General features: G+C 38.1%; 1 protein-coding gene and 1 pseudogene across 9 annotated transcripts in view; both read right to left on the bottom strand.

The window, feature by feature from the left end:
- LOC111529800 overlaps positions 1-23,246 on the bottom strand; it is a 712,005-nt pseudogene that overhangs the window by 356,411 nt on the left and 332,348 nt on the right. The window lies entirely within an intron of this gene.
- MARCHF8 (membrane associated ring-CH-type finger 8) overlaps positions 1-23,246 on the bottom strand; it is a 148,404-nt gene that overhangs the window by 115,504 nt on the left and 9,654 nt on the right. For 4 of the 8 annotated variants that reach the window (XR_003306642.1, XR_003306643.1, XM_026446775.1 and 1 more), the window contains exon 1: positions 3,555-3,741. The exons of 3 other annotated variants lie outside the window; for them this stretch is intronic. The gene's annotated coding sequence lies outside the window, so the exon portion shown is untranslated. Of the gene's footprint in view, positions 1-3,554; positions 3,742-18,848; positions 18,916-23,246 lie in introns of those variants that run through there. One more of the 8 variants, XM_023196753.2, reaches the window with a different exon arrangement.

Here is a 23,246-nt window from a genome sequence, read left to right as displayed (position 1 = left end):
CTGAGTTTCACTCTTGATGCCTGGGCTAGAGTGCAATGGCACCATCTCAGCTCACTGCAACCTCCACCTCCCGGGTTCAAGCAATTCTCCTTGCTTCAGCCTCCCGAGTAGCTGAGATTACAGGTGTGTGCCACCACACCCAGTTAATTTTTCTATTTTTAGTAGAGATGGGGTTTCGCCACGTTGGCCAGGCTGGTCTTGAACTCCTGACCTCAGGTGATCCACCCGCCTCGGCCTCCCAAAGTGCTGGGATTACAGGTGTGAGACACCACGCCTGGCCCAAAAGGTGTTTATTCTTAATACTTCCTACCCATTGTCTACTCTATCCTACACAGACCTCTAGCTACCACAAGCATTCAAAGTATTATTTTCTGACAATATACATTGTGGATCACCAGCACAATAACATCAAATAGAAAACAACCAGTCCTTAAAGAAAATAGGAAAGGTCTGAAGTCTGACTGTGAACAGAAGACCATATGACCTCCTGTGCGGAGGAAAGGAAGATAGGGCTGGAATGTGGTTTCAGGGTCACTGTAAATGGAAGTGAGGAACCAAGACAGGAAGAGGCAGGCCCACAGCTAAGAGGAGGCTGCATGGGCTGCAGAAGGACTCATTCCATGTCTGCATTTAACAAAGGCTTATCACTGCTTAGGCAGCCCCATAACAATGATGGAAAGGCCTCTGGTAAGCACATAGAATCAAATTAATAGGGGCCTTAGGTCAGGTACCTAGGGAAGCACTATGCAAATCTCGAATTCAACAGACTTTTAGTTAAATATGCTTATGCAGGTCTACAAAAAAAATGACTTGGCTATAAATTTGGTAGTAACTTAGTATATTATGTAAGAAATATCAATGATCAGTATCAGTGACCAGTGATCACTGATATTTTTCCATGTGTTACTAGAGTTCTAATTATCTTTGGTAATAGATGAACTCTTAGTCAATCACTCCTTTTTCAAAAATCACTTTCATACATTATTCTTCAGAAGCATGATTCCCAGCCTGAGTCTGCACTGGGACAACTCCAGGAAAAACACAGATTTTGTACAAGACTGAGGATACTAGCAGGGTCAAGGTAGACAACGACCTGTTTACCAAAAGCACCTAGAAATCTCCAGGGGACAGGGATCTTGGGGAATGGACACTCATTCTACAGCAAGAGTCCAGGTTTAATCTAAAGAAAGCCACAGACCATGAGAACAGAGTAGTGGCTTGGAGAACAACACGGTATCTGTCATTCACACTATCCTACATAAAAGCAAGGGATGATAGAGTGGTATTGTGTGATTCATTCTAAGAAAAACAATCAAATTAAAGACATTCTCAACAGGCTCTGAAGAACAGTAAAACTTCAAGGAATCAGCAGCATGGAAAGCAGCAGCTGTTAGACACAGGACTGACAGCAGCATGGGTAATAAGGAACAACCTGATGGCCACAGCCATGACAGTTGCCCTATCAATATAATGACCTTTGCACTACAACAGTGGCTGCACTTTCGTTGCCAGGCACAAGGTGGTGGCTCTCAGTTCTGCCTCTAGCACTAGCAGGCTGTGTGTGCATACAAACACACATACGTATATCTATGTGTAACACCCAGCTACTGACGGTCAGACCGGAGAGTACACGGTGAGAAAATGGGAGTAGAAGTACAAACGATCTTTCACCTTTTCAATATTAACTGATTTTTTAAATAATTATGTAGTACCACAAATAAAACTTCTATTTTGAATAAAATAGAACACATCGAGGCCTAAAGGGAAAAAATATGTAGTAAAATCAGAAAAATTTAATATAGAATTTATAATAAAGTCCCACTTGTGCTTTGACAATTCTTGCCTTTTAAACCGAGTAATATTCCAAGTAAATACATCTTTAAAAAAAGAAAAGGTATAGTTTAAAATGTAGCAATTTAGGCCAATTTCAATTATTCAGGAGGAATATGAATTTTAGGAAAGGAATGAATAACTTTAGCCCTGTCATCATCCAGAAATTAGAAGTCAGTAAACATACTGTAAATTTAACCTGCCTGTATGCTTTTCAACTTAGGGCTCTGGGTAAGAATGAATGCCCTAACAAATGTGAAAATCACTTGTAAACTATACGGTGGTATGTATATAGATGATAGTTAAGTGTCTACCATCACAAATGTGCTATAATTTTTTGATCTGACTTTATAATACAGAACACAATATAATGAATTTTTAAGAAATATAATGGTCCCTAAGGCCCTTTTTTTTTTTTTTTTTTTTTTTTTTTGAGATGGAGTCTCACTCTGTTGCCCAGGCTGAAGGGCAGTGACACAATCTCGGCTCACTGTAACCTCTGCCTCCCAAGTTCAAGCGATTCTCCGGCCTCAGCCTCCTGAGTAGCTGAGATTATAGGCATGCACCACCACGTCCAGCTAATTTTTGTATTTTTTAGTAGAGATGGGGTTTCATTGGCCGTTTCTTATGTTACTAATTCATACACATAATAATTTGTTTTCATTTAACTGAAGATGCTCTTATGTATACTGATATTTCAATAAACATGAACATTAAATCTTTGAGATTAAAACCTCCATAAATATAACTGGAAACCTGCATTTCCTTCTTGGCTAGAAACCCATAAACAAAAAAAAATTCCAAGTGTGCATTAGACTCATAATGGTTTTCATTCAAGAATGAATTGTATAAAAATTTTTAATTCGCCAAACATCTTTCTGCAACTGGGTCATTCATTTTCTAAGTTAGAGGCCTTTTATTTTTATAACTTCGGGGCTTCAAAAATAATTTTAAATACCTTAGAAGTATACACCCTAAGTATACATCACAGCACCCTTCCAAGGGAGGGGGCCTTGGCAGTGAGATTTGAACACAGAATCCTTCCTCCCCTCAACACAGAGACAGGCAGCTGCTCCAAGGAGCGCCAATCTGCTGGATGGAGAAGAGGCTAGTTAGGCAAGCTGGCAAATTAGGCACTAAAAGGGAGGTGAAGCTGAAAGAATACATGGAGTGAAGGAAGATCCTCAAAGATTCACAAGCAAGGATGAGGTGAGAGGGAGCTGAGAACCAGAAAAACGAGATATGAAATAGAGAAAAAATAATGTGAACATGAGGAAGCCTTCTGGTTGTAGAAGACAGGTCAGAGTGGTAGGAACAATTGTAGAAAGATGCAAACTTTCTTGGAAGGCCAGGAGGTTTTACAAAAGCTTTGGAAAAGGATTTGGCGGAAGGCAGCCAGACTCTCTTCTCCAGTGCCTGAAAGCTTAGGTTAGACAACAAGGGGATGTAAATAAGCTGATTTAGATAAGTTAGTTTACTTAGGCCTGGGAACCTGGCCTTTAATCATCCTCACACAGGACTGCTCTCCCCAGGGAGGGCGACCATGTTGATTACCCACAAGTGTGCTGACTCAAAGCCATTGTCATTAAACCTATGCTGAATAAATGCCCGCAGTGCCAGCCTGCCATGGCCGAGGCTGCTGACTTTTTACAGCATCCTCCTCGGGGTCTGTGAGCGGCCCAGTTCCCTAGCCCGCTTCGCTAGCCCGTTCTTTCACTGGATACCTGCGTGTGAGTGCATTTTTCATCCATCGTTCAGCCAGGGTCTGCGAGTCAGACCCAGCATCTGGCCTCATGGGAAGACTGTAGCAGACAAGAAGAGAACAGCAGAAATGCAATGAGCAGTAAGTGTAGCTGTTCCCTAGAACTGTGTTGGATCCTTACAGGTACTCAGCTCCAGTTTCCTTGTAATCTGAAAATAAACACTTTATTCTTAAAGAACACTGATGTGAGTTTCTGTTCCTTATAATTAAAAAAACCTCGTATAAGATACATACAAGGATAAGATATATTTAAATATGCAAGGGAAATAAGGCAAAGAGAAAAAGGAGTATGAAAAAGGTAACAGTCCCTTCCCAGTTCTTTATGATAAAACCATGTTATCTCCATATACAGGAAAAGAATTTCAGTTCTCTATGATGGCAGGGCACCTGTCTAGTGCATTCAAATATGGTAATAACAAAATATGTCAAAAAGGGAATGAAAATAAAGCTGGAAAAATAAGCTTACAATAAAAAGATTACCATATACATAGAGAAGTAAATCTCTATGAGCCAGAGCAAGCAGAAAACAAATACCAGATACTGCCTTCACTACCATTTCAGATAATGTAATTATGAAACAGATTCTTTTTTTTTTTTTTTTTTTTTTTTTTTGAGACAGTCTGGCTCTGTCGGCCAGGATGGAATGCAGTGGCATGATCTCGGCTCACTGCAACCTCCATCTCCTGGGCTCAAGCAATTCTGCCTCAGCCTCCCAAGTAGCTGGGATTACAGGCGTGTGCCACCACGCCCAGCTAATTTTTGTATTTTTAGTAGAGATGGGGTTTCACCATGTTGGCCAGGCTGGTCTTGAACTCCTGACCTCAGGTAATCCGCCCACCTCGGCCTCCCAAAGTGCTGGCATTACAGGCGTGAGTCACCACGCCCAGCCAAAACAAATTATTAAATAGCAAATTATGTAAATAAAGAAATTTTTAAATGAACAAACAACAAAGTACTAAGAACAGCCAGTTTGAAACAATAAAACATTGCTTTCACAAATTACAAATCTAAGTATTAAAATGAAAACCAAATGAGTTAATTAAACAGCGTATTAGTCACAGCTAAAGACAGATTACCAAACTACATGCCAAATTGGAAGAAATTACCCAGTTAGGGAAATAAAAAATACTAAAGAGATTAAGGGATATTGAGAATAGACTGAGATGGACTCACACATGACTAACTTGAGTCCTAGTGGGAAACAATACAGAGAATAGAAGAGAAGCAATACATGAAGAGGTAAGGGCTGAGAATTTTCAAAAACAGATAAAAGACTCAAATCTAGATTTAAGAAGCACAACATACACCTACCAATATAAACAAAAAGAAATCCACCCTTAGACTCAAAGGCATTGTGGTAAATCGCAAAATAAAGCCAAAGAAAATATTTTAAAGCACAGAGAGCAAAGACAGACTACTACAATTAGCTCTGACTATAGAATTCTCACCAGTAACAAGCCAGCATACAGTAGAATATTATCTTCGAACTATCAAGGAAACTTGTCAAGTGTCATCATATGCACAGCAAAACTATCCTTCAAGAACAAAGATGAAATCAAGATATTCCCAGCTAAATAACAGGGTTTATGATCAGCAGACGATCACCAAAGAAACCTCGTGCTTAGATAAGTTTATTTAAAAAAAAAAAAAAGAAAGAAACTTTAGGCCGGGTGCGGTGGCTCACGCCTGTAATCCCAGCACTTTGGGAGGCTGAGGCCAGTGGATCACGAGGTCAGGAGATCGAGACCATCCTGGCTAACACGGTGAAACCGCGTCTCCACTAAAAATACAAAAAATTAGCCGGGCGTGGTGGCGGGTGCCTATAATCCCAGCTACTCGGGAGGCTGAGGCAGGAGAATGGCGTGAACCCAGGAGGCGGGGGTTGCAGTGAGCCGAGATCGTGCCACTGCACTCCAGCCTGGGTGACAGAGGGAGACTCCGTCTCAAAAAGAAACTTCAAAAGAATAAATATACTGTAGAAAATGGAAAATGAGCTCAGAACGGAGATTTGAGATGTCAGATGAAATGACGTTCAAGTATTAAAGTACCTGTCAGCAAACATTCCCCACGCTAAAAATAACAATAGTTTGCAACAGGATTTAAACAACAGCGAGAAAATAAAAATCTCAAAATTCAGTGTTTAAGCTAAGGGCATGAGGAAGGGGAGGTCATTAAAGTACAGTTGACCTTTTGAACAATACGGGTTTGCACTGTGCAGGCCGACTTACATGTGGGCTTTTTTTTTTTTTTAAACCAAACACAGATGAGGGATGCAAAACCCACATATATACAGAAAGTCCCTCTCCCTCCCTCCCTTCCTCTCTCCTTCCCCTTCCTTCCGAGACAGAGTCTCACTCTGCCACCCAGGCTGGAGTGCAGTGGCACCATCATAACCCACTGTAGCCTCGAACTCCTGGGCTCAAGCAATCCTACTGCCTCAGCTTCCCGAGTAGCTGGGTCTACAGGCCTGCACCACCATACCTGGCTAATTTTTTTATTTTTTGTTGAGACACTGTCTCACTTTGTTGTCCAGGCTCGTCTCGAGCCCCTGGCCTCAAGCAATCCTCCTGCCTCGGTCTCCCAAAGTGCTGGAATTACAGCCATGAGCCACTGTGCCCAGCCCCGATTTTTCTTAAAGGCAGGTTCTGCTGGGTCAACAGCAGGATATGAATACATGCAGGCTGTAGTATACACGAGGGTCCAGGAACCAATCCTCTGCATATGTGAGAGATGATAAAGTCTTTGTCTTGGCAGGCAATTAAGATAAGGTTCATTCAGCTTTGTTAACTTAACTCTATGATAATATCTCAAGAATAAACCACAAAAAGACTTCCAAACCAATACAGAGGAAAAATACCATAAGAAAAAAAATCAAGTGAAAAAACCTTAATTGTATTCTTAAAAAGAACAAAAAAGGAGCACAGAAAGTGTAAACAGAAAGCACAAAGTAAAACGGCAAATATTTATTACAAATATATCAATAATCATAATCTATGTAAATGAATTAAACTTGCCAATTAAAAGACAAATAAGATTATTTTATAAAACATAAACTTCAGTTACATATTATTTACATAAGACATACCCAATGAATAGCACAAAAAGTTTAAAAAGAGGACTAAAAAGGTTAAGTAAGCACCAGTCAAAAGTAAACGAGAATTACCATATCAGAATAAGGCTTATTTCAGCTGTTACCCACTGAAAGTAAGAGAAAGTTAACAACACATGGTCTTAATGAGGGAACAGGTATGAAATCTCAGCAAAGAAATAAAAAGTGGCCAGGCGTGGTGGCTCATGCCTGTAATCCCAGCACTTCAGGAGGCCATGGTGGGCCGATCACCTGAGGTCAGGAGTTCGAAACCAGCCTGGCCAACATGGTGAAACACTGTCTCTACTAAAAATACAAAAATCAGCCAGATGTGGTGGCAGGCACCTGTAATCCCAACTACTCAGGAGGCTGAGCAGGAAAATCGCTTGAACCTGGGAGGCGGAAGCTGCGGCGAGCTGACTGTGCCACTGCACTCCAGCCTGGGCAACAGAGTAAGACTCCATCTCAAAAAATTAAAAAAAAAAAAGTATAAAATAGAAACAAATATAAATTCAAAAACAGGAAAGATTGAAAATTAAAACAAAAAATTCACTCTATGATCTTAACAGCCGACTGAATATGACACAGTCAATGAACTGGAAAACAAACCAGTAGGAATTATCCACACTGAAAAACAGAAAAAAAGACTGGAGAAAAATGAATAAACTCTCACAAACTTCTGAGATAATATCAATCATTATGACATGTATATAATCAGAAATGCAGGTGGAGGGGAAGAAAGTAAAACTTTAGCAGAGAAAATATCTGAAGATGCAATAACCAAAATCTTTCCAAATTCAACAAAAAATACTGACTTATAAATCCAAAAGACTCAGTGAACACTAAGTAGGATTAATACAAATAGAAATACACCTGAGCACACTGTAGATAAACTGCTGAAAACCAAAAAGAGAAAAATCTTGAAAGTAACTAAGAATAAACAATAACAATGATGACAATAACAGTAACACGATGGCCAGCTGATTTTTTTAATCGGAAAAACAAGTCAGGAAGTAATGCAACAACATCTATAATGCTCAAAGAGAACTATCAGCCCAGAACTCCACATGCAGCAACAACATCCTTCAACAGTGAAGACAAAATAAAGACATGGTCTGATAAACAAAAACTAAGGAAATTAATCCCCAGCAAATGATAACATATAAAAATTAGGATCCACCAAAAAAAAAAAGTACTAGAAGTGTTAAATGTGTGGATAAATGTAAAGAACTATCTTTCAATTTATTCTCTTAATTTCTTTAGAAGACACTCACTGGCTGTTGAAAGCAATAACAACACTGTATCACGGGGCTTATAATGTAGGTGTACATAAAATACATGACAGTAGGCTGTCACCTCTGTAATCCCAGCACTTTAGGAGGCCAAGGTGGGTAAATCACTTGAGCCTAGGAGTTCAAGCCCAGCCTGGGCAACATGGTGAAACCCCAATTCTACAAAAAGCACAAAAATTAACCGGGCATAGTGGCGCATGCCTGTAGTCCCAGTTACTTAGGAAGCTGAGGTGGGAGAATTGCTTGAACCCAGGAGGTGGAGGATACAGTGTGCCAAGACTGTGACACTGCACTCCAGCCTGGGCAAGAGAGTAAGACCCTACATCATAAATACAAACATAAATATAAATATATATGACAACAACAGCACAATGACCGGGTAGGGAATGGAACTGTGTTATTGCAATTCTTACATTTTATGAGAAGTAGTATGTTAATTCTAAATAGGCAAGGACAAGGATGCAACTGCAAAAAAAAAAAAAAAAAGTCATTAAATGGAATACTAAAAAATATTCAATTAGCCCAAAAAGAAGTAGAAAAAGAGTAGCAGAAAAAAAAAAAAAAAAGGACACCAGAGGACAAACAGTAAACTAGTAGATCTAAACCCAACTACAGTGAATTCTCATCATTCATAGCAGTTACACTCTATAAAGTCATCATGAACACTGAGTTACCAAATATGGAACCACTGCTCTCGAGAAAATAGTATTAAGTCCCGGCAAGCCTCTGGTCCTGCTACCTTAGTCAAATGATCAATACCTAATCTTGCTTTATATGTGTTTTTGTTTAAAACACTTCATTTAATATCTATTGTTAATTTACTTATATTAAACACATGGCCAACAGCACTACAATTCTTGTCTGAGTGAAGCTTATCTAATACATGAATTTTCTCCATAGTCACATCACAGCCTCTTGCACTTGGGATCACTAGGTGGCACCTCAGCCCTACATTTGGGGTCATTTTAAACAGCAAAATCACCCCAAAAGAAGTATAAAAATGTGGAAAATGTGGCACTGAACAGACTGGGAAAGAACCCTTTTTTAAATTTCTGTGGGTACACAGTAGGTGTATATATTTATGAGGTACTTTAGATGTTTTGATACAGGTAAGCAATGTGAAATAAGTACATCATGGAGAATAAGGTATCCATACGCTCAAGAGTTTATCCTCTGAGTTATGAACAATCTAATTATACTCTAAGTTATTTTAAAATGTGCAGTTATTATTGACTATAACCATGCTATTGTGCTATCAAATAGTAGGTTTTATTCATTCCATTTTTCTGTACCCATTAACAATCCTACCTTCCCTTCAGCCCCCCACTCCCCTTCCTGGCCTCTGGTAACCACCCTTCTACTCTCTACATCCATGAGTTCAATTGTTTTGATTTTTAGATTCCACAAATAAGTGAGACCATACAAGGCTTGTCTTTCTGTGCCTGGCTTATTTCACTTAACATAATGATCTCAAGTTCCATCCATATTGCTGCAAATGACTGGATCTCATTCTTTTTGACGGCTGAATAGTAAGTACTCCACTGTGTACCACATTTTCTTTATCCATTCATCTGCTGATGAATGCTTAGGTTGCTGGCAAATCTTAGCTAATGCAAAGTGCTGCAACAAAAATAGGAGTGCAAGTATCTCTTTGACATACTGATTTCTTTTATGGCGGGGAGGGGTGTATACCTAGCGGTGGCATTGCTAGATCACATGATAGGTCAATTTTTAGTTTTTTGAGGAACCTCCAAATTGTTCTCCACAGTGGTCAATTTCCATTCATACCAACAGTGTATGAGGGTTTCCTTTCCTCCACATCCTCACCAGCATTTATTATTGCCTGTCTCTTGGATATGACATTTTAATTAGGTAAGATGATATCTCATTGTAGTTTTGATTTGCATTTCTCTGATGATCGATGTTGAGCACCTTTTCATATGCCTGTTTGCCACTTGTACTTCTTTTGAGAAATGTCTATTAGAATCTTTTGCCCATTTTTAATTGGATTATTACATTATTTTTTCCTATAGAGTTAGTTGAACTCCTCATATACTCTGGTTATTAAGCCCTTGCCAGCTGGGTAGTTTGCAAATATTTTCTCCCATTCTGTGTGTTGTCTCTTCCTTTTGTTGACTGTATCCTTCGCTATGCAGAAGAAGCTTTTTAACTTGATGTGACCCCATTTGTTCATTTTTGCTTTGGTTGCCTACGCTTGTGGGATATAGCTCAAGGCATTTTTGCCCAGAACAATGTCCTGAAGATTTTCCCCAATGTTTCCTTGTAGTAGTTTCATAGTTTGAGGTCTTAGATGTAAGTCTTTAATCCATTATGATTTGATTTTTGTATACAGTAAGAGATAGGGGTCTAGTTTAATTCTTCTGCATATGGATATCCAGTTTTCCTAGCACGATTTATTGAAGAGACTGTCTTTTCCCCAGAGTATGTTCTCGGCACCTTTGTCAAAAATGAGCTCACTGTACATGTGTGGATTTATTTCTGGGTTCTTAGTTCTCTATTCTGTTCCATTGGTCTATGGGTCTGTTTTGATGTCAGTACCATGCTGTTTTGGTTACTGTATCTCCATAGTATAATTTTAAGTCAGGTAACGTAACTCCTCCAGTCTTGTTCTTTTGCTTAGAACAGCTTTGGCTATTCTGGGTCTTTTGTTGTTCCACAAAAATGTTAGGATTTTTTTTTTAAGAATGTCATTCACATTTTGGTAGGATTTGCATTTAATCTAGGTAGGATTTGCTTTGAGTAGTTTGCATTTAATCTAGGTAGGATTTGCTTTGAGTAGTATGGACATTTTAACAATACTGATTCTTCCAATCCATGAACATGTAATATTTTTCCATTTTGGGGGATCCTCTTCAATTTCTTGCATCAGTGTTTTATAGTTTTCATTATAGAGAGCTTTCATTTATTTGGTTAATTCCTAGGTGTTTTATTTTATGTGTGGCTTCCAAACGGGATACTTTTTTATTTCTTTTTCACATTGTTTACTGTTGACAAACAGAAATGCTACTGATTTTGGTATGTTAATTTTGTATCCTGCAACTTCACTGAATTTACCAGTTCTAATAGTTTTCTTGTGGAGTCTTCAGGTTTTTCCAAATACAAGATTGTATCATCTGTAAACAAGGATAATTTGACTTCTTCCTTTCCAATCTGGATACCCTTTATATGCTTCTCTTGTCTGACTGTTCTAGCTAGAACTTCTAGTACTGTGTTGAATAGCAGTGGTGACAGTGGGCATCGTTGTCATATTCCAGATCTTGGAGCAGCAGTGTCCAATTTTTGGTTTCCCTGGACCACACTGGAAGAATTGTCTTGAACCACACATAAAATATACTAACACTAGGCCAGGTGCAGTGGCTCATGCCTGTAATCTTAGCACTTTGGGAGGCTGAGGCAGGCAGATCACAAGGTCAAGAGATCGTGACCATCCTGGCCAACATGGTGAAACCCCATCTCTACTAAAAATACAAAAATTAGCTGGGTGTGGTGGCGTGCACCTGTAATCCCAGCTATTCAGGAGGCTGAAGCAGTAGAATCACTTGAACCTGGGAGGCGGAGATTGTAGTGAGCTGAGATCGCACCACTGCACTCCAGCCTGGTGACAGAGCATCTAAAAAAAAAAAAAAAAAAAAAAATACACTAACACTAATGATAGCTGATGAGCTTTAAAAAAATTGCTAAACAAAAAAATAATGTTTTAAGAAAGTTTACAAATTTGTATTGGACCATATGTGGCCCTTGAGCCATGGATTGGACAAACTTGCCTTAGAGGAAAGGCTTTCAGTTTTTCCCCATTCAGTATTATACTAGCTGTGAGTATGTCATATATGGCTTTAATTATGTTGAGGTATGTTCCTCCTATTCCCAGTTTTTTGAGGGTTTTTGAACATAAAGAGATGTTACATTTCATCAAATGTTTTTTCAGCACTAATTGAAATGATCACACAGTTTTTATCTCATTCTGTTGATATGATGTACCATACAAACTGATTTGCATATGCTGAAGCATCCTTGCATCCCAGGGATAAATCCCACTTGGTCATGTTGAATGATCTTTCTAATGTATTGCTCAATTTAGTTTGCTAGTATTTCGCTGAGGATTTTTGTCTCAACATTCAGAGATATTGGCCTGCAGTTTTCTTTTCTTGATGTGTGGAAAAGGATCCTTGTTTTTCAAAGTATGAGAGCTGAAACAAGAAGGCAGAGTGTCACCTTATTTGACCTCAGTTGGGAAAAATGTGTCAAGATAACTCAAATTTTTCGCTACTCTGTGCATGTCTGTGAATGACTACAGGAACACTTCAAGTGATTTAGGGGTTACAAATAAATTTTGCAATTTTCACATGTATGGAATCCTCAAATAATGAGGATCAATTGTGTATCATTAAGGAGACTAAATAAATATTCCAATTAAAATGTAGCTCTTTTTCAGATTGGGGAGAAGAAAAAAACAAGACCCAATTATGTCTACAAGAGATACCTTTTGAATATAAAGACACGGGTTAAAATAAAGAGGATGGAAAGTTAAACCACACAGCACTAATAATAGGGTGAAAAGCACAACACTTTCCACAACTGACACAAGATAAAACTTTTAAAAGCTAAATAGCCATATATCTATTAAATAAGTTAAAATGGTTAGCCTACCCTTTTACAAAAAGAAAACTCAAAACTCAGATGGTTTCACTGGTGAAGTCTATCAGACACATGTGGAAGAAAATAAAGGAGTAGACAATTCCCAACTCATTTACAAGGTTTGCATAAACCCATTACCAAAACATTTTTAATTATAAAAAAACTATAAAACATGACCATAGTTGATTAACACAGATGAAAACATCCTCAGCAAAACAATGGAAAGATCAAAATCAGTTAACTTACAAAAATAATAATAATATATCACAATACTGCAGTATTTACTCCAGGAATATAAAATTTGGATTCATGTACAAAAGGCAATTTCATTTACCATAATACCAGATGTGATGAAAGCACCTGACAAAGTTCCATATCCACTCTGGGTTAAAAAAAAATAAAAATTTTAGCACACCTATAAACAGAAAGAAATTTCCTCTATCATATAAACCTACAGCAAATAACATAATGAAATTCTGAGGACTTTCCCTCAAAGACTGGCAAGATGGCAAAGATGGTGACAGAAATCGCACCAAGTCTACCCAACATTATAGTATACAGAAGATCCTATTAAATGTAATAAGCAAGGAAAAGAAATACTATCCATAAATATTTGAAAGGAAGTTATAAAACTTTCTTTTCAGAGGCTAATTGTTAACAAATAAATTCTTAAGAATCATGTCAGTCTAGCAAGATTCATCTAAGTAAGTTTGGCAAAGTTGCAGGATGGCAGGTCAATATACAGAACAATTGTATTACCTTTTTTTTTTTTTTTTTTTTTTTGAGACGGAGTCTCGCTCTGTCCCCCAGGTTGGAGTGCAGTGAACGGATCTCAGCTCACTGCAAGCTCCGCCTCCCAGGTTCATGCCATTCTCCTGCCTCAGCCTCCCGAGTAGCTGGGACTACAGGCGCCTGCCACCTCGCCCAGCTAGTTTTTTGTATTTTTTAGTAGAGACGGGGTTTCACCGTGTTAGCCAGGATGGTCTTGATCTCCTGACTTCGTGATCTGCCCGTCTTGGCCTCCCAAAGTGCTGGGATTACAGGCTTGAGCCACTGCGCCCAGCCGAACAATTGTATTTCTATCTTCCAACAACAAAATGAAATTTTAAAAACATTTCTTAATACCAAAAAGCAAATTACTTAAGAATAAACTTAACAAAAGACATGGAAGCCCCATATACTGAAAACCACAAAACACTGCTGAAAGAAATTAAATACGTAAGTAAATGAAGATATATACCATGTTTGTAATTTGAAAATTTCAACACTGTCAAGATGTTGATTCTGCCTAAATCACAATTCCAACCATATTCCCACTAGGCACTTTTATAGAAATTAGGCTTTTGATTTTAAAATGTATATGAAAATTCAAAGGACCTAGAACAGCCAAACAATCTTGAAAAAGAACAAAGTTGAATGACTTAAACTATCTGACTTCAAGGCTTCTTACAGAGCTACAATAATGTGCTGCCCTAAAGACAAACAAACAGATCAAGAGAACAGAATACAAAGTCCAGAAACAGACTCACACATATACAGTTAACTGATTTTCAGAGGAGGAATCAAAGCAATTCAATGGGGAATGAAAAGTCTTTTCAACAGTGCTAGATCAGTTGGATATCCAATACAGAAAAATGATGAACTTCAACCCCTATCTCAAACTATTAACAAAAAATAATTTGAGATTGATCATAGATCTAAAACCTAAAGTCAAAAACTATAAAACTTGTAGAAATAAGTATAGTATATATTTGCACAGAGTGTGGGCAAGATGCAAGAAAAGCATTTGACGAAATTCAACCTAAGGAAGATGCAAGAAGTACCACCCCCTCATGGTGTTAGATTAATACGGGTAGAATCAATATGAACTCATAGTTGTTAATATATAAGTGTGTATACATAGATGTTGCTAGGGTATGAATGTGTCCCCCGAAATTCTCATGCTGAAACTTAATCACAGTCTGGTATCCTGGTTCAAGCCTGTAATCCTAGCACTCCGGGAGGCCAAGGCAGAAGAACTGTTTGAGCTCAGGAACACAAAACTAGCCTGCATAACACAGTGAGGTTTCATTTCTACTAAAAATAAAAATTAAATTTAAAAAAAAAACTAGCCAGGCATGGTGGCATGCACCTTAAAGCATCCCAGCTTAAAAGTCCCAGCTACGCAGGAAGCTAAGGCGGGAGGATCACTGGAGCTCAGGAGGTCAAGGTTGCAGTGAGCACTACTGCACTCCAGCCTGGGTGATAAAGTGAGACTGTCTCTAAACAAAAAGAGAAACGAAAAACAAAGAAACTAAATTGCCAATGCTAATATTAAGACTCGAGGACTTCACAAGGTGATTAAATCACGAGGGCATAGCCTTAATGAATGGGATTAGGGACCTCATAAAAGAGCCAGAGGGTGAAATAAGCCAGACACAAAAAGACAAACATCACACGTTCTCACTTATTTATGGAATCTAAAAATCAAAACAATTGAACTAATGAACATAGAGAGTAGACAGATGGTTACTGGAGGCTGGGAAGGGTAATGGGGGGCTGTGGGGAAGGTGGGGATGGTTAATGGGCACAAAAAAAACAGAAAGGATAAATAAGACCTACTATTTGATAGAACAACAGAATGACTATAGTCAATAATAACAATTATATATTTTTAAATGAGAGTGTAATTGGATTGCTTGTTACACAAAGGATAAATGCATGAGGGGATGGATATCCTATTCTCCACGATATGATTATTTCACATTGCATGCCTGTATCAAAACATCTCATGCACCTCATAAATATATACATACCTACTATGTGCCCACAAAAATTAAAAATTAAAAATATTATTTAAAAAAAGGGCTGGAGGGAGTTAGCTCCCTCTTTAGAGACCCTATCTCTAAAAAAATTGTTTAATAAAATATTAAAACATGGATATACATATATGTATTTACACACACACAAACATATCCTAGCTGTGGCCACTGAATAGGCCTAGAAATAATGACACACCAGTTGCAATAAGCACGTCATATATCCAGATCTTGATTTCCAAATACCATTCATTCCTCACTAATAGTAACAATGCTCCTCTAAGAAAAGCTAATTTGAGACCAGGTGCGGTGGCTCACGCCTGTAATCCCAGCACTTTGGGAGGCCAAGGCAGGCAGATCACGAGGTCAGGAGATCAAGACCATCCTGGCTAACACAGTGAAACCCTGTCTCTACTAAAAATCCAAAAAAAAAAAAAAAAAAAAAAAAAATTAGCCAGGCATAGTGGCAGGCGCCTGTAGTCCCAGCTACTCAGGAGGCTGAGGCAGGAGAATGGCGTGAACCCAGGAGGCGGAGCTTGCAGTAAGCTGAGATCGCGCCACTGCACTCCAGCCGGGGGACAGGGCAAGACTCCTTCTCAAAAAATAAGTAAATAAATAAATAACAAGAAAAGCTGATTTGAGGGGTGGGTCATACAAAATGAGCCCAAAGCATCTTTTTGCACCAGAAGGTAAATAAGTACTCAAAGAATTGTGGAGACATATAAAAAGAACACAGAAGCCAGTCTGAAAGAGTTTACACAGACCAAATTTGGGACGATTTTAGTATCAAAATAATCACAGTAATGAATTACAGACCACTAAATATGTATATGAATCATTCAAATAAATAATTGAACAAATAAATAAATGGGACGTGGAGGGAGGAGGGAAAGGTCTTCCTTACAGTAGAATGCCAATCAATAGCTACAGAAGGAAGCATGCAGTTGGAAAGTCATCATTGGAGGCTAAAACTAGTGGGTGAAAGTTTGATGAGGAACACGATATTAACACAGTGTCAATACATATTAACTTCAAAGAGGAAAACAGTATCACGGCAGTAAAGAAATCTGGCAGATACCAACTTAACCAACCATCTGATGTTATCAGCAATATTGGAACAAACTGACATCAGGTTGCTCCTAATATGTTGCACTGAGAAAAATAAAAATCACTTTTTTGTTATCCTTGCATAAAATGCATGAACTGAATCTAACCATGAGGAAACTTCAGACAAGTAAAAAGTGAGGGACATTCTAAAAAAATAACTGATCTGTACTCTTCCAAAAGATCAATGTCAAGAATGACAATGAAAGGTTAACAAAGTACTCCAGATTAAAGGAGACTAAAATACGACAATTAATTTCACAGTGATTCTGGACTGGATAGTGGACATGGAAAACAAAAGGGCAATAAAGGACATTATAGTGTTGAAATTGCACTATAAATTAGATAACAACACCGTACCAATTGTTAAATTTCTTGACTGGTAATTTTACTGTGGTTACGCAAGAGAATACCCTGGCTCTTAGAAATACATGTTGAAGTGTTCTCAGGACCTATACAACTTAAACTCAAATGAATCACAAAAAAATGCATTTTTATATATGCATATAAAGAAAGGGGGAAAGAGTGATAAAGCTAACGAGGTAAAATACAAACTGATGAATCTTAGTAAATAATATGTAGTAATTCCCTATACTCTTTGTGTTTTTTTTTTGAGACACGCAATCTCAGTTCACTGCAACTTCCACCTACCGGGTTCAAGCGATTCTCCTGCCCCAGCCTCCCGACTAGCTGGGATTACAGGAGCCTGCCACCATGCCCAACTAATTTTTGTATTTTTAGTAGAGACAGGGTTTCACTGTGTTGGCCAAGCTGGTCTTGAACCCCTGACCTCAGGTGATCTGCCTGCCTCGGCCTCCCAAAGTACTGGGATTACAAACGTGAGCCACCGCGCCCAGCCTGTGTACTTTTTTTGTAAGTTTCACATAAAGCAAAAGACGTAAGTGGAAAACTAGGTAAGCTTTTTTTTTTACAAAAATGATAGACAAAAAGCCCTACCCTTCATATATAAAGAAGCTATATAAAGCAAATTGCTTTGAAAAAACACTATAACACCTCCAAAAGATTAATAGGAAAAGGACATGTACGGTCAATTGCACAAAAGAAGCTAATGAACTTTTAAAGGAAAACAAAAACAAAAAGTCAATGAAAGATTAGATGTTTTCCACCTGTTAAACAGATGATGTTTTCTTTTTAGAAAACATCAACACTGGCAAGGATGCCCTAAAATGGCCACTCAACACCTTGCTAGTGGAAGCATTAATTAGAATCCTTTAGGAAAGGATTCAGCAATATGAATCAACAGCCTTAAAAATATCCACACCAGGCCAGGCACGGTGGCTCACGCCTGTAATCCCGGCACTTTGGGAGGCAGAGGCGGGTGGATTACCTGAGGTCAGGAGTTCGAGACCAGCCTGGCCAACATGGTGAAATCCTGTCTCTATTAAAAATACAAAAGTTAGCCAGATGCAGTGGTGGGCACCTGTAATCCCAGCTACTCGGGAGGCTGAAGCAGGAGAATTGCTTGAACTCGGGAGGCAGAGGTTGCAGTGAGCCGAGATCATGCCACTGCACTCCAGCCTGCAAGAATCCGTCCCCCCCAAAAAAAAAAAATCCACACCATTCTAGTTAATAACACTATCTGAAAGAAATAATCTAAACTGTGGACTAAAATTTATGCTGAAGATATTCATCAAATGATAACTATAATAGCAAAATTCTTTAAAACAATCCACGTTAAACAATACAGAAATCATTAAGTAAACCACTTAGGATATAACCACAAAATGCAATATGCAGTCATTAAAAGTTATTTAAAATCAGAAAATATGACATAATAAATGTTAAGAGAATAAAGTTTACAAAATGGGCAGTTAGGATGATCTTAAGTAAAAAAAAAAAAAAATTCATAAAGCTCAGAACAGACATATTATAAACAGTGACTGTTTGAAAATGAATATAAGCAGGGAATGTGAACACTTGTCCCAGTCTCCGTTTATGAGATCTTACCCCTCACCACCTGTGAACTACCACTGCTTACATGATGGTGCCTGTCTCACTCCCTGTGCACTCCAAGTATTTCTTGAGGGCATAGTATCATACCTGGTTGCATTCAGTAAACTGCTGCTGCTTCAAATTTACAAACTCTCCCACCTCATTTCATACATGTAAAAAATGGATCTAGCTATTTAAGTCACCTGAAAATTGAAACTATATTGAACATGAAGTTCGTCAAGAACGGGTTTCACTTTTCTCTGCTCTTTCAAATAAAAACATTAAGGAGGAAACATGCTTGAAGCTTTCTTTCGTTAACAACAGAATCCAAGGTAGGCTTGAGACAATATAAAGATACCACATACCTGACTAGTATTGTGCACTAGGACCAGCAGTGGTGTCGGTTTATTTTCATGTCAAAGAACATTTGCTTTAGCAGTCTAATCTTAGCTACCACAAAAAAAAAAAAAAAAAAAAAAACACTCACACACACACCCATCTGTGTGCTGCAGTGCTCAGCCACTACCCAGGGCCACACCTGACTCCAGCTCCGCCCTATTCCCCACTGATTCCACCTTCTACTTAGCAACTTCTGCCTAATTAGCTGAGCAGAGCAGAGTCAGGCGACACGAGGCTGTGAGCAAGGCTGGGAAAGTGGAGAAACCAGATAAGAGTAGGAAGACCTTAACGTGGCAGAGGGCCAACTGAGCGGCATTCGTAAGTCTGTGGTTCTCAACAGGGGCAATTTATCACCCCAGGGGATTTTGCCAGTGTCTTGGAGATATTTTTAATTGCCACAACTGTGGGGGTGCTAATGGTGCCTAGTAGGAAGAGGCCAGGGATGCGACTAAACATCCTACAATACACAGAACAGTTCCCCACAAGAATGAATTATCCAACCCCAACTCTCAACAGAGCTAGGTCAAAAAATCCTACCACAGACTGATGCATTCACTAGTACAGTGCAGTCTACTGTACAGTACAGTTCAGCAGGAACAAGACACCCAGCGGTTAGAGGAGACCTGAGGTAGTTCAGGAAATGTAAGCACACACATTACCTCTTCACTCAGACGCTAAGGTGACCAAAATTCTACCTCCAGAATTGGGAATGAGGGCATTGTAATTAATTAATTAATTTAATAAAACTAGTAAGAATGCTTTTTTCCCCCAAGGGCTTGCTCCTATAAATATCTTATATTTAAAGACTGCTTCACAGCAAAAACTGTAAGATAATACTATCAAAATTGCCCAGACTGGTAAACATCTCCAGAAAACTTGGCAACACACATAGTCAGTGACAAATTTAGTTGCGTATCTCAACAGGACCTAAAAACTCAAACTCAAAGTTCCCAGCTTAGTTTAAGTGGAAAGTGTCAAGTTTTCAAAGATCACTCAAAAAGAAGAAAAGGGCTGCTTTCCCAGATAATCATCAAGAACTACACAAGACTTAGAAGAGTAACATTTCAAAACTGAGAACACTACTTAGGCACTTCAAACAAAAAAAAAAAAAATGCACTTTTTTAAAAAAGTGTATGAATCATCATTACTATAATTTGGTTAAAGTCATGACCAATGAGTCAAGCCACAATAGGTTTTTTAAAATTATTTTAACAACCTTATGCCATTGATTTCCACCTGTGGGAGGCCAGAAGGTTAGAGAAGTCATCTGGTAGTATCCCTGGCTGGCTGGGGCTTAAATAACTTCAACCTGTCTCTAAAGCATCATTTTTGCCTATCTACCTTGACCTCTGTCCTTTCAGTGTTAGGAAATACCCATCACTTAGGGTGGCCCACTTCAATGTTGGACAGGAATTAACTGTTAAGAGTGTGTCTGTTACGCTGAAGCAAGAGAACCTCCCGTTCAACTACGGTATTAGTTTTGAATCACGTGAAACCAGCCTAATTATTCTCTATACAGCAGCCCTTCAAGTTTCCATATTATCTTGTCTTTCTCACCCAAGCCTTTTTCTTCTCCAAGTTGTAAAATGCACTCTCCCCACAAGCTGTTACAGTTAGCTATTTAAGTGATACAATTAAGATTCAATAGGAGACCAAAAAAACCAGAATGGCAGAACTGAAAGGAATCAGAGACCAACCAGTTCAAACCCAATGCCATTTTAAAAAATAAGTAAACAAGGCAGAGAGAAGCAAGGCTGCTTGTCAGAGGTCAAGCTATTCAGAAAAGTCAGGAGCAGAATTCAAGTTTCCTAACTCTTTTGCCCCTCAGAACTGTACACCAAGTTGTACAGATGTTGTGTGAAAGGACTGACAGTTTTTGTTTTATGAAAATATACAGACTGAGAAAAGATGATCCGTCTAGCAAGAATCTGTATTAAAAAGTGATGCAGGTGAAAAAAACTAGGTAATTTAACTTAAAAATTACATAAGAAAGGAAATGTAGTCACAGACTACTACCTGATTTGCAGATGAATAGTTGTCACTAAATATTTCTTATTGATTTCACTAAATATAGGGATGTAACCATAGTCAGAGTGGGAAAAAGCAAATGAGGAGTTTAAGATGTCCAAATCCTCAACTATCAAAATAAGAAGGCAATGCGTAATATTTAAAGTGGATAAATAAATAACAGTGGAATAACATGTTTAGAAATATTAAAAGTAGGTACTGTAACAAGAAAAGTTTGCCTCTATTTTTCATTGTAAGACTTTATGCTCCCTATTTTTAAACAATGTCCAAGTATTATTTTGATAAAAATTTCAACATTAATTTTAAGATACAGAAAAATAAGGGATTGGTAATAGATAATGTTGTAGGCAGGCGAACAGGGGAAAGAGCACCAAAACACCATTAGTCGGAGTACAGATTGAAATAAAAATGGGACAACCAACTACCCAATTTAAATCCCCTTTGACCAGAATATTCCACTTCTAGGGCTCTAGACTATAAGAATACATCCATAAATGTTCAAAAACATATATGCGAGAATGATCACTGTGACACCATTTTAAAAAATACAAATCAGAGCACACTAAATATCCACTAACGGGGAAGGGTTGAGTAATTCACAAATATATGTACCCGTATATTCTTCATTCATCCCACAAATATTTATTGATTGCTAGGTACTAAGTATAGAACAGTAAACAAAAGTCAACCGGCAAAGGAATACTACCTAATTATTAAAATGAAGAATGCAGATCTGTATGTATTGATCTAGGTGAAAAAGCGTACTTCAAAATATTGTATGTAGTATGATCCCACTTTTATTAAAATACCCAGTATAACTAGATGAGACTTTTTCTTTATGTACTTACAGTATTTGAATTTTTTAGCATTGTAATATTACCTGTGTAAGCTTCTTTAAAGACAATAAAGACATTTGCTTGTCAAATTGGATAAAAGCAGTAACAAAAGAAAGCAAAAAAGAATGGAGGGAAGGAAAGAATCTACTTTTTGTAAGTCTCTCTATACAGTAAAACAGGGAAGATGCACATGATTTTCACTTCTAGATTTTACCAATGTATATGCAGTCTTTATATATATCTTCAAGAAATTCTCTCACACATTCACAAGGAGAACTAAGAAACAATCTAAATTTTCATCAATGAAAGAATGAACCAATTGTGATCTATTCATACAATAAAACACCATACAGTAGTTATTAAAACTCAAACCACAAAAGCACAAATCTGAGGGAAAACCTCGTATGTTAGAGAGTACATACAGAATAAAATTATTTATGTAAAACTTCTTAAAAAGCAACAAAATAAAACTGTCTTTACTTATAAATATGGACCCATAGATTAAAAACACCATGAGATACCACTTCTCAGCCTAAATATCTGACAATATTGAGTAACAATATTAACAACATGGAACAAGAACTCCAATGTCTGCTAAGGTAAATGTATACTGGCACCACCACTGCGGAAAACAACATATTATATAGAGTGGTAGTCAGAAATCTAAAGATAGTCCCCCAAGATTCCTGCCCCTGGTTATTCAAATACTAATCTGAGTATAGCTGTGAAACGACCATGGAGATAAAATAGAAAGAGTAATCTAGATTATCCCAGTGGACCCAATCAAATCATATGAGTCCTTAAAAGCAGAGAATGGTCTCCATCTAGAAAAGGAAAAAAATATTAGAGAGATTCAAAGCATGAGAGAGATTCAACCTCCTACTGCCAGCTTAGAAGACGAAGAAAGAAAGAGGGTCACAAGGCAAGGAATGTGTGGCCTGTAGAAGGTGAGAATGACCACCAGCTGACATCCAGCAAGGACACATGGACCTCAGTCCTTATGAACCATATGAACTGAATTCTACCAACAACCCAAATAAGTGTGGGAGTTGATTTCTCTCCAGAGCCTGTAGAAAAGAATGCAGCCCTACTGACAACTTGATTTCAGCCTCGTTAAACCCATAGCAGATAACCCAGCCAAGTCTACTGCATTTCTGACCTATAGGACCATGAGATTTTAAAATGTGTGTTGTTTTAAGCCTCTAAGTTTGTGGTAATTTGTTATACAGCAACAGAAAACGACCACTTCTAGAAAAGTTGAAGATATGCATTATCCTACAACCCAGCAGCTATACACCTGACCATACACAAAGAGAAACTCTTGCCCAAGAACACAAAAAGACATGCACAATGTTCACATCCCCATTGCTCATGACAGATTTTAAAAAATTGACAATCCAGTCATTCATCAATACTACAAAGGACAAATTGTGGAATATTCATAATGTAACACAATAAGACAAGGAGATACCAATGAACTACAGCCATACAAAAATACAA

This window comes from Piliocolobus tephrosceles, chromosome 9 (genome assembly GCF_002776525.5).
Source record: "Piliocolobus tephrosceles isolate RC106 chromosome 9, ASM277652v3, whole genome shotgun sequence".
Classification (NCBI taxonomy): Eukaryota; Metazoa; Chordata; class Mammalia; order Primates; family Cercopithecidae; genus Piliocolobus; species Piliocolobus tephrosceles.
This window is presented reverse-complemented; position numbering and strand designations above follow the sequence as displayed.